Raw genomic sequence first — 16,581 nt, 5'->3', positions numbered from 1 at the left:
AAAGATATATATTATATTCATATAATATCATATTATCCTATAAGTAAATACTTATCTTATGGTTTGGTATCATCATTTATACTCAATTCCCTTCACTAATATATTATTCTCATATTACTCTATAGTCTAATCTTATTTAACTCATCACCTTTCTCATGTAGTCATATAAATCTATTATATAAATTCTTATAATTGATCACGTATACTATTAACATGTATAGTCACCTATCATATAACCTATTTCACTTTCCCATGCAATCATATAGACCATTCATATTAATTCCTATACTTATCACAATACATGTATTCACACAATCATTTAACACATATTGTAATATATATCACATACCCCAAATCAAACATATACCTATGATCATAAATTAATGCATTCTAATATAGGAAATAGACTTGTCGCAAGTCTTATTTCCATAAAACATCATAAACTAACTTGTATGCACTCACCTGGCCTCACTAGTCCATTCCAATCTCTTATCTTCCCTTTTTATCAATCTTACTTGTCAATGATTCCGGAACTCGTTTAGGCTCTGAATCTACATAATTATACATTTTAAGACAATTATTAGATACCTACACCTTGTAATTGGATACTAGTAACTTAAACGAACTTATTAAACCAATATTCACATTTTCCTTTAGGGGGAATCGGTTCCCTACTATGGGGGTATCGATTCCCTCATGACATTCTGGAATTCTATCGTTTGAAGGGGTATCGGTTCCCCTTGAATGGGTACCGATTCCCCTTGCCCAGAAATCATATTTTTAGCTCGAAAATCACTTCATTTTCAGCTCAACACTTCATATATCATCCCCTTTTCATTCTTAACTCTAGTACACATACTTAAACCAATCTATATTCATTTATTTCATCTTAAACCTCAAAATCCTATCTTCCATATGTAATTCAAGAATCATATCAAATTTTCTATATGTTCAAAATCCAATTCTATCACTCCAAATCTCTTAATTTAACCATTGACAAGTCAAATTTAACTTCAAATTCTACTTATCAATTCTTTTCCAAAGTTTCATATAAAAACTCTAAATCTTTAATCTCTCTTAACCCCTCCATTCTTTGATTTTTACTGTAACCCAAGCTTTCCTTATGTTTATCCATCAACTAAAGATCAAAACCAAGCTTAAAATTCAAATAATAATCAACTAATAAAACTCTCACCTTTGCCTTGCTCTCCCACGCATGAAGAAGAAGAAAGGAGAAGAGAACTCTGGATGTTTCTCCCATTTCCCACGTGTATATAATTCCTTAAATGATCAAATGACCATTTTACCCTTTATTTCCTTTAACAATTACAAAATAACCTTCATCATATGTATCCAATAATCATAGTACTATTTCATTCTTCTATTTTAGTCATCAAATTATGAAACTTTACAATTTGGTCACTAACCCATAATTTGGGATGTTACAAATCTCCCCTCCTTTAAAAAAAATTCGTCCTCGAATTTTCACTGCAAATCCTGAGAAGAACATATATTCTAACGTTCTCATGCTGCTTCCCTGACTTATTCTTTCTTGTCATCATCAGAAACTTACTTTCAATCCTTTAGTTTTCCAACTATCTTTTTCGTTTATACATTCATCTTCTGTTACTTATCATATATACAATAACCAGAAATACCAATCCATTGTTGTCTTTTCTCTCATTCAATTATGCATTTTCCTTTGACCTTTCTAAAATTCCATATAATGTCACTCATCACATTGACAGTAACATCCATCTCATCACTCTATATCATAAATCCATCCAGTTCTTCATAACTCTCTAAATACCTTATAACCATAACAACTTGTATTTCGTCATCATTTGACCAAAACACAACTTTAAATCTTCTTCAATTGTGATTAAACATATACTTTAAGGAGTCAAACAATATTTTCACATCACCTTGCACACTTTTCGTGTTTCTATATCGAACTTATCATTTACACTTCCATACGAATCCTCACTTCATTCACTATATCACATTTACGTAATCAAAATATACAACTATATCCAATACAATTTCATCACAAAATCTTGTTAGTCAACGCTAACTCTTTTATTCTAAAGTACAAATCCTTATCATCTCCACACTCTTTCTTATACACAATACTATCCCTTTGTTTCAAATTCATAACTCTGATTTCATTCATATAATGTTACTTATCTTGTAGACAATAACATCAATTCTTATCACTCAAAATCAAAAATCAATCAATTGATTTCTTTCCTCATTTTCTAATTAATTCACCACAATCTAAACTTTTATTCATTCTTTCATCTTTGTCTGTATTACGATACACCTAATCTCTTCATATAACCTTACATACTTTTCTTACTTATATATCAAAATTATCATCTACATTCCATATAACCTTCATCATATTTGATCCTTTAACTCAATCCCTTTTCATTTCTTTATTCCATTCTTCCTTTATTTATTCCTTAAACATAAATCATATCTTTTCTTTCATGTTCACATACTCTTGTCTTATCACTTATATTAATCTCTATGTAACAATCTTCATTGCATCCTCATAACTTTGATATCCTTATTTCTTATACCGAACTTTATTCTTTATCATCTCTTGTATTTATATTTTCTTCTTTAAAGCCACTTTTTAAAACATACTAATGCTTATCTCTTTGCCTACATCATATCTGTATGATCAAGATACATAACCACATCAAGATTCATATCATATTTGATTAACTCCACTTTATCTTTCCTCCAATCTTATAACTCTAGCACGTTTACTCTGACAGCTAAATAATAACTTTTGTTCAATCTAGGGCACAAGCCCTATTATACCAATCATATACATCATTTCCAATCTAAATTATCTCAAAATTCGCTTACTCAACTTATCAATTTCACCTCTATTCTCATACATCGTGAAATTTCTTTTGCTCAAACTCAACATTCTGACTTCCAGTGTCCTATAATCTGATCATCGATATACACATTCTCAAACTCTTCTTATCAATCTTCAACTTTACTCAAATATACAAATTCTTACTTCCTTTTCTTCATTACTTTACTATAATCACATTACTATGATCCAAATATGCAACTGTATCCAGATCCATTTCAGATTTGGTTATCATATTCTGACAATATCTTATAATCTTATAATTCCATTACATTTTTATCACATACTCTGGTTAGCCAATGCTAACCCTTTTCATCTAGAATACAAACTCTTTTACAAACAATAACCACGTCACTTGATCTTTTAACATTCTTATGGTTACATTCGTTCACCATATTCTATCTTATCCACATAATAACAAACTTCTCAATTTAATTTCTCCACTATGGAGAAATGAACATCTTCTAGCATTATTTTCATATCATATATCCAAAGGTCTGTAACAACAGAGCCTTCCTCAAATTCACCCTTGAGATCGGGTGTTCATAACTCTTTTAACTATTTCGATACATTCATTCTATGAGTTAACGAAGTATACAATTTAAAACACATCGGAATATCATTCAACATCATGAATCATTCTCTAATATTATACAGACATTCCATGAGGTTTTCGCTCTTCTACCTGCCTGGCCAGGGCAGGTGAATGCTATTATCTTCAGGTCTATCGTCTTGTATTTTACTTTGGAAACTCTCATATTTTCATGTGCTCATATCATTTCTTCTATCAGATATCACGTGTGCATATGCTCATCCAATTCATATTGTATAACATATGTCAATTACACATGTTCACATGTCATCCATCATATCATATAAACATATATATAAATTTCATAAATCATTCTCAGTATTCACTTATCTTATATAACATAACAATTTAACTTTATTTACAAGACAGCAGACTCCTTACCCTATCAGATCAGAAAATTTTCCACTTAGTATTGGCATGTATACTTTTTAAAGCACTTTTGACTTCGTTTTTAGCCTAGAATCGGCTAAACCTTGGCTCTGATACCATTTAATGTAACACCCCAACCCGTATCCGATCCGACTACGAGTCTGAGATGTCACATTGACTTTTTAAAACCTTTTTCTTACAAAATATCAAAACATTTGAACTTATATTAAGAAAAAGTGATCATATATTGTTCAATTGTGTTTGGTATAAAAGTATGAGATAAAAACATATTTATGAATAGTAAAATACGGTATGAACAGTACCGTATGAACATTACCTGCTACAGTACTTTCGGTAAAATACTTATAAATTCGTATAAAATCTCTATTTACATATGAACCTTACAAAACTTAATCATATGATTTTACAAAACCGATTAAAACACATCGGATTTAAACCTTTATTTACATGCCAACCACTATCATTGTTACAAAATACATATTATACATTTATGTTCTGATCTGATCTTTGGAAAGGAGAAACTGACCTGTCTGGCATAACTTTTACCAATCTTCCTCTTCTCAAACCTACGCGTGAAATAATCACACGCTAAGTCGTTGACTTAGTGAGGCATATAAAATATATATGAAAACCATATAACATTTCATAAAATAAAATGCATACATATTCATATACCATCATCATCATAATCTCTATTTATCATATGATTTTGTACCTATCATTTCTCATTTGATCATCACTAATTTCTTTATATACTATATCAGCATATAATATAAACTTCAAATCTCACTATTGCATAAATAATTACCAATCTCATATAACAAATACATTTCACTTAGGAATGCACACAATATCACATATGAATCTTATAAATACTTTCAATGTCTTTTATGGGCCCATGTACATTACTGAGAACTCAAGGTATTCGAGTAAATTGAGGTTGTGCACTATTACTGTCACCACAGCTCGTATAAGTCCCACTGAGTGGCATATGAAATTTGTCCCGAAGGACCTGTGAATATGTCCCGAAGGACCTATGAGTTGTCCCGAAGGACCTATGAAACCCTCGACTCTTGGCATGCCAACTATACCCTTAGCTCTCAAGACACAAAACATGGGCATTGTCATTTATATCATTTCACTTCACTTATTCATATCATTTCCTTTCTGTCACGTACCATATGTACGTGTAATCATTGATCTTATAATCACATATTTCATATAGTCACTTGGCTTAGCATATATCACACATGCATACAATCATGTAACATATATAATAGCCTATATCCATTTCATGTATCCATTCAGATATCCAAATCATAAATCAAATAACATTGTATTATTACATACTTTGTTCCATAGCCATATATTTACCTATCTTCTACTTACCTAGTTTACTCTGTTTCACCTATAGTCACATAATCACGTAATTTACTTACGCATAGATCATTTTCATACCTAAATCATATAACACCCAATTCTTCCTCATAAAGATATATATTATATTCATATAATATCATATTATCCTATAAGTAAATACTTATCTTATGGTTTGGTATCATCATTTATACTCAATTCCCTTCACTAATATATTATTCTCATATTACTCTATAGTCTAATCTTATTTAACTCATCACCTTTCTCATGTAGTCATATAAATCTATTATATAAATTCTTATAATTGATCACGTATACTATTAACATGTATAGTCACCTATCATATAACCTATTTCACCTTCCCATGCAATCATATAGACCATTCATATTAATTCCTATACTTATCACAATACATGTATTCACACAATCATTTAACATATATTGTAATATATATCACATACCCCAAATCAAACATATGCCTATGATCATAAATTAATGCATTCTAATATAGGAAATAGACTTGTCGCAAGTCTTATTTCCATAAAACATCATAAACTAACTTGTATGCACTCACCTGGCCTCACTAGTCCATTCCAATCTCTTATCTTCCCTTTTTATCGATCTTACTTGTCAATGATTCTGGAACTCGTTTAGGCTCTGAATCTACATAATTATACATTTTAAGACAATTATTAGATACCTACACCTTGTAATTGGATACTAGTAACTTAAACGAACTTATTAAACCAATATTCACATTTTCCTTTAGGGGTAATCGGTTCCCTACTATAGGGGTATCGATTCCCTCATGACATTCTGGAATTCTGTCGTTTGAAGGGGTATCGGTTCCCCTTGAATGGGTACCGATTCCCCTTGCCCAGAAATCATATTTTTAGCTCAAAAATCACTTCATTTTCAGCTCAACACTTCATATATCATCCCCTTTTCATTCTTAACTCTAGTACACATACTTAAACCAATCTATATTCATTTATTTCATCTTAAACCTCAAAATCCTATCTTCCATATGTAATTCAAGAATCATATCAAATTTTCTATATGTTCAAAATCCAATTCTATCACTCCAAATCTCTTAATTTAACCATTGACAAGTCAAATTTAACTTCAAATTCTACTTATCAATTCTTTTCCAAAGTTTCATATAAAAACTCTAAATCTTTAATCTCTCTTAACCCCTCCATTCTTTGATTTTTTACTGTAACCCAAGCTTTCCTTATGTTTATCCATCAACTAAAGATCAAAACCAAGCTTAAAAATTCAAATAATAATCAACTAATAAAACTCTCACCTTTGCCTTGCTCTCCCACGCATGAAGAAGAAGAAAGGAGAAGAGAACTCTGGATGTTTCTCCCATTTCCCACGTGTATATAATTCCTTAAATGATCAAATGACCATTTTACCCTTTATTTCCTTTAACAATTACAAAATAACCTTCATCATATGTATCCAATAATCATAGAACTATTTCATTCTTCTATTTTAGTCATCAAATTATGAAACTTTACAATTTGGTCACTAACCCATAATTTGGGATGTTACAGGTTTTATGCCAGGCAGGTCGACTACGGAGGCAATTCATCTACTTCGACGGCTTATGGAGAAATATAGGGAAAAAATAGAGTTCTTCACATGGCGTTCATTGACCTTGAAAAGGCGTATGATAGCGTCCCACGCGATACGATCTGGAAAACCTTGGAAACGAGACGGATCCCAACCGCTTATATCCGAGCAATTCGTGATATGTACTGTAGATCTACTACTTATGTCAGGACTACAGTTGGCGACACTGAGGCATTCCCGGTGGAAATCGGACTCCACCAGGGGTCAACTCTTAGCCCGTACATCTTCGCCTTAATTATGGACGACATCTTTTTGGCGACACCAGACGGTGTCCCATGGTGTATGCTTTTCGCTGACGACATTGTCCTAGTTGCTGAAATAAAAACTGAGTTGAATAGTAGACTGGCTACCTGGAAAACTGCTTTGAAATGAAAATGTCACAGGATCAATATTGAAAAGACAGAGTATTTATGTTCAAACTTCAGTGGGAACCAAAACGATGCAGATGTGGAAGTATGCATAGAAGGACATGTTCTCCCCTCAAAGGATTGTTTCAAGTACTTCGGGTCTATGATACATAAAGATGGGGGTGTAGATGATGACGTTACACACCGTATAAAGGCGGGATGGATAAAGTGGAGTGCTGCTACTGGAGTTTTGTGTGACAAGAAGGTGCCTAAAAACTTAAAGGAAAATTTTATAGAATGGCAATAAGACCAGCACTGTTGTACGGAACAGAATGTTGGGCAATCAAGAAGGATCACGAAAGGAGGATGGAGGCCGCAGAAATGAGAATGCTTCGATGGACATGTGGTAGGACTCTGTGGGACATGACACCAAACTCTGCTATTAGGATGTCCTTGGGGGTGGTGCCGGTATCCGAAAAGATGAGGGAGGGAAGATTACGGTGGTTTGGACATGTCCTTAGGCGACAACCGTCGGATGCGGTCAGGATGGTAGAGTCGATTACAGTTGACGGTGCCAGAAGGAGAGGACGACCAAGGAGGAAGTGGGAAGACTGCTTGAGATATGATTTGAAGGATTTAGCCATTACCGAGGACATGACCTCTGATAGGAAAGTATGGAGACTTAAGACTAGGGTAGCCGAGTAGTACGGGTCACAAACATAGGGTGTAACATCTCTGTCTTCCTTTTAATGCCTTTGTAATAATTTCCAATGACTTTTACTTTATATGTGTTTCTGTCATTAGAATTTTTGAAGGCTTAGAACTAGGGTAGCGGAGTAGTGTTGCCTTAGTTTAGGTTTTAACCCATTTGACTTAATTCCTTCTTGTAGCTTGCTATCGTTGATTATTGTGTATCATTCTCTTCAGGTTTCATCTTTTAAAATTTAGTCGGGTCTTACGTTTCTATCTATATGCAGAGATTTTCACGCAGAGATTTATTTGCAGGGATTACTTCCCATTAAAGACGCGCATACGTGGACTGCATATGATGCATGTTTCAGCTATGTATTTATTCTATTTATTTATACATGCATTGCATTTTATCTTTCTTTTTAATTTTCTTACTGTTGGAGGTCTTACACGGAAGCTGCTCTCAAACCTGACGTTTGGGGGCAGCCTACTACCCTACCTCCCCCTTACCCCATTGCATATGGGAATAGGGTATTGTTGTTGTTGTTGTTGTTGTTATGGTGACACATCAACATCATTATTAATTTTTAACGGTGGGTGACTAAAATGAAACTAAAACATAAAGTTGTGTATGAATTTGAAATAAAAAATAGTTGAATGATCAAAATATAACAGAAGTGATAGTTGGGTTACTAAATATGCAGTTGACCCTTAAATATAAGAATAAGGGATCGTTTAATTTACGTAATGTAAGATTATCTATGGGAATAAAATTAAAGAAATGTAACATTACTTTGCATATTATTAAGATTGTTGTACCATTTTATTCGGTTTAGTTGGAGAAATGTAAGAGATATATAATATATATTTTACAATTTTTTCTTGAGATATATTTTCATTTTAATAAGTTAAATTTTCAAAATTAAAGTGAATATATTTACATGAGAGTTCAAAAAATAGTATTTATTATTTTTAATTTATATATATTTATTAAAATTTTACACAAATAATTTAATATATTTAAAAATATAAAAATATACTTACAGCGGTATAAGTATGTGTTTATTTCTAAGTACATATTTATACGTATGTTATTTTGTTGTTTAATATAATTATCAGTACAATAATTAATAGTAAAATAGAATAGAATTTTAAAAAAATGAATCATGATTTTCAAATTAAAATAATAAAATCAAATGTCGAAAAATTAGAATATAAAGATTAAATTTGAAAATTTTAAGACTATGATAACCTTTAGTACAGATAAACCGTTGTCAAACATTGAGGCAGAGTGGATTGGGTATAGGGATGGGCATTGACCCGAATCCGACAGATTTCAGCCCTATCCTATCCGATCGGATCAATTTTTTAAACTAAATTTAAATTTGGGTTGGGTCAGTTTTCTTTTAGAGATTGTATTTAGGTCGGGTCGGGTCGGATTTGAGTTTTGGGCAAAAAATATTTGACCTGATCTGAGAAAAACATATAATTTTACCTTTATATTTATGGATAATTACAATAGTACCCCTTTATGTATTATCTTTTTCAATTAGATCTCTATTTTTATTGAATAAAATAATAAATTTTAATAAATATATTATTTTGGATCAGATTCAGATTTTATCTCAAAAAATGGCTCGGATTCGGGTGGAAGATGTATAATTTTCGGGTCGGGTCGGATTGATCGAAATCCTATACAACTCATACCCTCCCTAATTGGGCAGGCCTAGGGTATTGGGCCAATGGTGGCCGTTTAACGGTTTCGCCGAACTTCAATTGTGTTCTAGATTCAAGACGATTCGTCTTTAACCGTTTCTCTCTAGTTCCTCTTGCCGTTCTTCTCTGATTCAAGTTCTGTTCTTCTTAGATTTCTTCTTCAATCTCTGTTCTATCTTTGTCTCGCATGATTTCATATTTAGATCTTTTTTTTGTAATTTTGTTGTTCCATTTCTTCGCGAGAGGTTCTTTGTCGAGAGAGATGGCAGCTGTTGAGTTAGCTAAGGGCATTAATAGCCTCGAAAAAATCATCCTCCGCGAGTCTCGTGGCAGCTCTGCCGAGGTAATTTTACAAGCATTTCGGTTTCTCTCTCTCTCTCTCTCTCTCTCTCTCTCTCTTTGGAATTTTAGATTTTTTTATTTATGGATCTGTTCAATCTGATCTGCTTTATTCTCCTTTCATTTCTTTGAATTTATGTTTTTGTTATTTTCCATATATCTTTGACTATTTAATATTGTTTCTTTTTTAGGTGTATTTGTATGGAGGCCATGTGACATCTTGGAAGAATGAGGCAATGAGCATGGAGAGGAGTTGCTTTTCGTCAGTAGTAAGGTGCTTTCCAGTGACTGTAATTTTCTTGGCTAAATATGATATATAATGTTTAAAGTATATTGTTCAAATCCTTTGAATCGATGATTAATTTAGACCTAATCTTTTTTTCCTTGAAATTATGCGTTTATACTTTATTAATACGTAGATGTGAGAGAGATGGAATAGCATTTGGGTAGTAGATTTAGTTTAAATTGTTCTAAAGGATTGGCATCTCACGGCTACTTAATTCATCCTCTAGTGGACGCTTTATGCTTCCCTTGTTGCCTTTTTCAACCTGTGATCTGTGTTTTATTAGTGTGAGCAATGGCGAAAGTTAGACAGATTATGTGTTTTCTAGATTGAAAACATTTCCAGCGATTTTGAGAACATAAATAACTGATTCGTTCGTTATTGCAATTGCATGAACCCATAGATTAACTGTTCAGAAAAAACAAGTTAGTGATGTCATGTTTAAAGAAATTGATTTAACTTGTGTTAATTTGTTTGAAACTCCTTGTTCTATTATGAAATGAAGTACTTCAGATGTTTTTAGGAAAAAATACTGTTTAGTAACTTATTTTCTTTGCTTGTCTTTCTTTTTTGTCGCATTATGTGACCAATAAGTTAAACAAGAAGAAGACACTTTTTTTTTGGTTTAATGAGATATAAAATGAATGTGATTAACAAGTAACAAGAATTCATTAATCTGTAGCTGCCATGTAAATGCAAGTGTTTAAGAAGACAACACTTGGAAGTTATGTGCATTTTTTTCTAATTTACCAGATACATTTCTTCTGCAGGCATTGTTCAAGCCTCCAAAGCCCATTCGTGGAGGAATTCCTTTATGTTTCCCCCAAGTATGTGCAGATCTTCAATTGTCCTAGCTTGTTTAGACTATGATCATCCTGGTCATGAAGAGCATGCTCTATGTTTGCAGTTTTCAAATCTTGGTCCTCTTGAGTCACATGGGCTTGCCAGAAATAAATTTTGGAGCATTGACACTGACCCACCTGCCTTTCCAACAAACTAATCCAGTAAAGCTTATATTGATTTGATCCTGAAGCCTTCAGTAGAAGATATGAAGATTTGGCCTCACAGGTAGTATCATTTTTTAATCTTTTAATTTCAATTCACAAAGAGAGATCCATATTCAAATCTTTGCGACATTGTTTTCTTGACCAATTAATTTGTCTTCATGGCTTTCTTCTGTCTCAGTTATGAGTTCCGCCTGAGGGTAGCTTTAGGACCTGGAGGAGATCTAATGTTAACATCTCGTATCAGGAATACTAATAGTGATGAGAGACCGTTTACCTTCACATTCGCATATCACACATATTTTTCTGTTTCTGATATCAGGTATCTAAGGATTTGTTTTATATTCTACGTCATCGTTATTCAATTCTAATGAGTAAACTGTCATTACTAGTAACGTCTGTCCTTTTCCTAGTTCTAGTTTATGTCATGGCCTAAAACTCTGTCTACTCAAGCGTGTCTTGTGTTTGAGCAATTGAGCATGATTGTGTAGTTCGGGTTTTGTTTGTCTGGAAGGTATAGCAGATGGAGAATGTTGTCTATCTATCCTTGCCTAATTTGCCCCTTTGGATTTGTGTGTTCTATTAAAAAATCTTAATTTCCATTTCCAGCAAATGTTCTTCTGCCTGCTTATCCAAAGCCACTTGCTTTTCAATGATGAATTTTCACACAATTCTCAGTGTCAATAACAAGATTTATGATAATGTAACTAACAATAACAGCCCTTATTTTCCACCCACAAAAAGAACATTTCTTAGGCTTAGATCACTTAAAAGTATTATTTTTCGTAATTTCTCATTTGATATAGATTTTATTTGCTTGTTTTTTTGAACCTTTATCTTGAAATTTTATATTCCGGAAGTCAACTTTGGGTATATAAAATCATTTATTTTGTTCTTAAATTTAACTGCTTTCTAATTATCGATATGGGTGCTAATGTAATTGGTTCTCTAATATTATTTATTTTGCTTGTTTAGTCAATAACTCCGCGTTTTCTCACTCTCATGTCATGATTATACCATTATTATTGAGCAGTAGCTCATATGATCAGGGCGTAAAAGAACTAAGTTCCTTGTGTACAGTGAAGTTCGTGTTGAGGGGTTAGAAACACTCGATTATCTGGATAATTTGCAGAACAGGGAGTGATTTACCGAACAGGGAGATGCGATAACATTTGAAGGACAAGTGAGTTGATGATTGCTTTTCCCCTCGGTCTGCTCACACTTTAACTTGGTTTACTGTTAAAATATTCTTATTTCTGCTTAAAAGGTGGACAAGATATATCTCAGTACTCCTACAAAAATTGCAATTCTGGATCATGAAAAGAAGAGAACCCTTGTATTACGCAAAGACGGGCTCCCTGATGCTGGTGAGGTTTATTTTTCTTCATCATTTTTATTGATGTTTGTGCTATATATAAGGGTGAGCAAAACTCAACTCAGATTGACTTCGAGTTGTAATTTCATAAACTCAACTCGACTCGAGAAAATTTCAAGTTCGAGTCAAGTTATAAAATACAACTCGAATAACTCGAAATTTTTAGTAATTAGTGGATTTATTTTCAAATTTAAGTCTAGTCCCTTGACTTTGTATAATATATGTATATCACATATGAAAAAATATGAAGAAATATATATATATATATTGTATATAGTTATAAAAAACTATTTAAATTGGAATTAAATAGGATCATAATATTATAAATATTTACAATTAAATTTAAACTGAAACTCGAACAACTTGACTCAAAAAAAAATTCAAATCAAGTTTGAGTTATAAAAAAGACCTGTCAAATTGAATAACTCAAAATTTTTTTACTCGACTCGATCAAACGTTCACCCCTAGCTATATATATATATATATATGGAGCCTTATACTTATTATGTTTAAGACTTCTATTGATACTCTAAAATACACAAACAAGAGTACTTCATATTTACCCACTCAGCTGGAAAATATTATGTTGTTCATTGCCGTTTATAACAGAACTATGGACTATTGTTGGACCATTTCAAGTAGTTGTGTGAACTACTTTCTCTGATAGGTATTGCAAACTCGGGCTTGAGATTTCGTCAGCTTTTGCAGACATACCTGTTTCTTGTATATTAATAAAAAGCTGTTCTTTGCTTTAATATTCTTATTTCTTGTGCATGCAGTGGTGTGGAACCCCTGGGATAAAATGGCAAAGACTATACCTGATTTCGGAGACGATGAGTACATGTATATGCCGTCTGTGGAGGCTGCTGCTATTAAGAAACCCATCACATTGAAACCCGGCGAGGAGTGGAGGGGAAGGCAAGAACTCTCTGCTGTTCCGTCAAGTTACTGCAGTGGCCAACTTGATCCTCAGAAAGACCTCCAGGGTAATTTAAGATCCCTTACCGTGGTCGTTATATGTACAGGTAGTCATGCATCATAGTTCTTTTTCTTTGATGTGATTCAATGAAATCACGCAGTCGATGTCTTGCAATAATCGAGTCGATAAATCCGTTTCATTAATTACACATGCAAATAATGAGCTTAGGACATTGTGGAACAATGTTATTACTCTTTGTTAATTACACATTGTTAGCAAACAACAATATTGCTTTCTTGCTGATATTGAAGCCATTTTATTTCAGCTATGAATGAGCTTTTATTTGTCTATGGGCTGTCTTTTGACTTGTCTCATCTCCTGCTCCCATTTTGTAAGAACTTCCTTTCTCAATTTGAGTTGGATTTTTTATATTTTAAATCTTTTTATTTTATTATATTTTATTTTGTGTTTATAGGGTTTTTGCATAAATTAAATTTACATCCTAATATTACTAACGTAGCCTGAGATAAAAAAAAGGGATGAGATGTTATATTTCTTTAAGTAAAATCAATGATTAGAATCTTAGAATTAACTTAGAATGATCACTCTACAAAATTATAACTAATTACAATCACCAAACAAATTAGGGTAAACTACACTGGTGGTCATTTAATGTTTTCGGTCCATTTAATTTTGATCACCAGTTAAAAAAAAGTGGTTTTGTCCTTTATGTACAAATTGCTGTTTTTGAACCGGTGACTAAAATCGGATAGATTGAAAACATAAGGGACCGTTGTGTAGTTTACCCAACAAACTATACCATGCTTGAATGTCATAAAAAGACCATCTTTCTTCAACAATCCTTACCTTTATTTATTTCACTTCCTCCCTCGAATGTTCTGATCTCCTAAAAATAGATAGACCAATTTGAAAAAGATAGAAACCTTACTAAAATCTTCAAAAATTCAAAGCCCCTTCCAACCCCAATTCTCACGTTTTTGTGTAGAGGAAATAAAGAGGAATAAATTGATGGTAAAGCTCTTTCCACCCATCTTTAAACTCTTCAAATGAACCCTAAACCCCAATTCTTATGAAAAAAATGTGTTTATTCTTTTCCTAATGTATAACTATTAATTACTCAACATTATCCATAACAATAAACTCTTCAAATAATTTCTTAATATTCTCATGCTCGAACCACCGCCGATGTTCAGTTTCAGTTCATCTTCATCGGGGTTTCTCCGGTCGATCTGTCCAAATCTAAGCTCCTTCGATTTTTTAATGGCGTGAATTTGATCGCCGGAAAACTCTCGCTCCTCTCCCTAGAGCTGGTCGTTGAAGTTGCCCGCAATCTGTTTGTGTTAATTTCCGTTTTAAGTTCATCCATCAACATCTGTTGAACATTGTAAAGTCGATGAAGTTCCTACACCTACAATTCAAATTCGAGTTCTTGGTTAGTGTAATCGGTGATTTGATTGATTCGATACAAAATTTTAAAATAAAAATGTATAATCTAATGACTATAAGCATCAAACCAATGATATAAACATTAAACGATTTTAATAATTAAGGGACTATTATTGTAACACCCCCAACTCGTATCCGACCCGGATACGAGTCCAAAGTGTCACATTGACTTTTCAAACATTTATTCGTATAAAATAGTGAGTAATTTAAAAACTTTGATAACATTTAAATTATTTCAAAACGTTTACAACAGATATCAGAGTTCATACCATTTATATCTTTAGACTACATGCCAACTACACTCTGTAAACAGTACATACATTTTCTGATCTCACATTTGGTAAGGAAAACTGACCTGTCTTGCTCCGCATTACTCTTTACTCTTCTCGAAACCTACGTGTGAAACAATCACACGCTAAGTCGAAGACTTAGTGAGGCATAACGACTTATAATGCACTTCATAACATATATCAATACATGCATGTTCTGTTCTATCAGGTTATACCAATTCCATGCATTCTTCGTATCATATAAAATCATATCAGATTAATTACAATAAATACATACAGACACATAATTCATCATTAACAGTTTATCATGTAATCACATACTTTTATTGTTAACCTTTTCAATCAAACGCTATACACACACAACATCATATGGTTCACGTAACACATTTCAAACCACTTATAAACCCATCGTATACATATCACATTCAGTATGCTTGTTTAATCACTTTATTAGCCCATGTACACTAGTGAGAACTTAAGGTATGTGAGTACATTGAGGTTGTGCACACATATGCTGTCACCACAGCTCGATCAATGTCCCGAAGGACCAGTCCATAGATTCCGAAGAACCTAGGTAATCATCCATATGTCCCGAAGGACATAGGTAAACAGTCCGTATGTTCCGAAGAACATAGGTAAACAGTCCATATGTCCCGAAGAACATAGGTAAACAGTCCATATGTCCCGAAGAACATAGGTAAACCCTCGACCCTTGGCATGCCAACTATACCCCTAGCTCTCATATCACATAACATGGGCATTATCATTTATAACAGTTCACATTACTTATTCATATTCTTTCTCTATAACCACATAGCTTTTCTTTTCAGTCACGTATCACATGTACGTGTAAACATATATCTAATATCATATGCATGTAATCACATAGATCTTATCTCATAACATATACTTGTTTCACATATATATTTCATATCATTTCACATATACACTTTCATATCACATGCCATATAAGCTCATAGCTTCTTTCACATATACATGTAGTCACATAGCTTCTTTTCATATTCTCATAGGATCACATAGTTCATATCTTATACTTTGTTTTCTCATGTTCACATATATCATGTCGTATGGCTCATATCTTTCTCATGCAGTCACATAGTTCAGTTTCACATATGTTCATATATATACATTACATAGCACATACTTCTCGTAACATTACATTCAGAAGCATGTTAACACATATAATCATGCATACATACAATTCATGTCATTCATATACGTATAATCATATATTCAT

At 32.7% G+C, this 16,581-nt stretch overlaps 1 pseudogene; it reads left to right on the top strand.

Moving 5' to 3' along the window:
- Positions 1-9,769: 9,769 nt before the first annotated feature.
- LOC120170270 lies at positions 9,770-14,012 on the top strand (annotated as a pseudogene).
- The last annotated feature ends 2,569 nt before the right edge of the window (positions 14,013-16,581 follow it).

This window comes from Hibiscus syriacus, unplaced genomic scaffold (genome assembly GCF_006381635.1).
Source record: "Hibiscus syriacus cultivar Baekdansim isolate YM2019G1 unplaced genomic scaffold, ASM638163v2 tig00111779_pilon, whole genome shotgun sequence".
Lineage (NCBI taxonomy): Eukaryota > Viridiplantae > Streptophyta > Magnoliopsida > Malvales > Malvaceae > Hibiscus > Hibiscus syriacus.
Note: the sequence above shows the minus strand (reverse complement) of the source record. Positions and strands in the feature narration are given on the sequence as shown.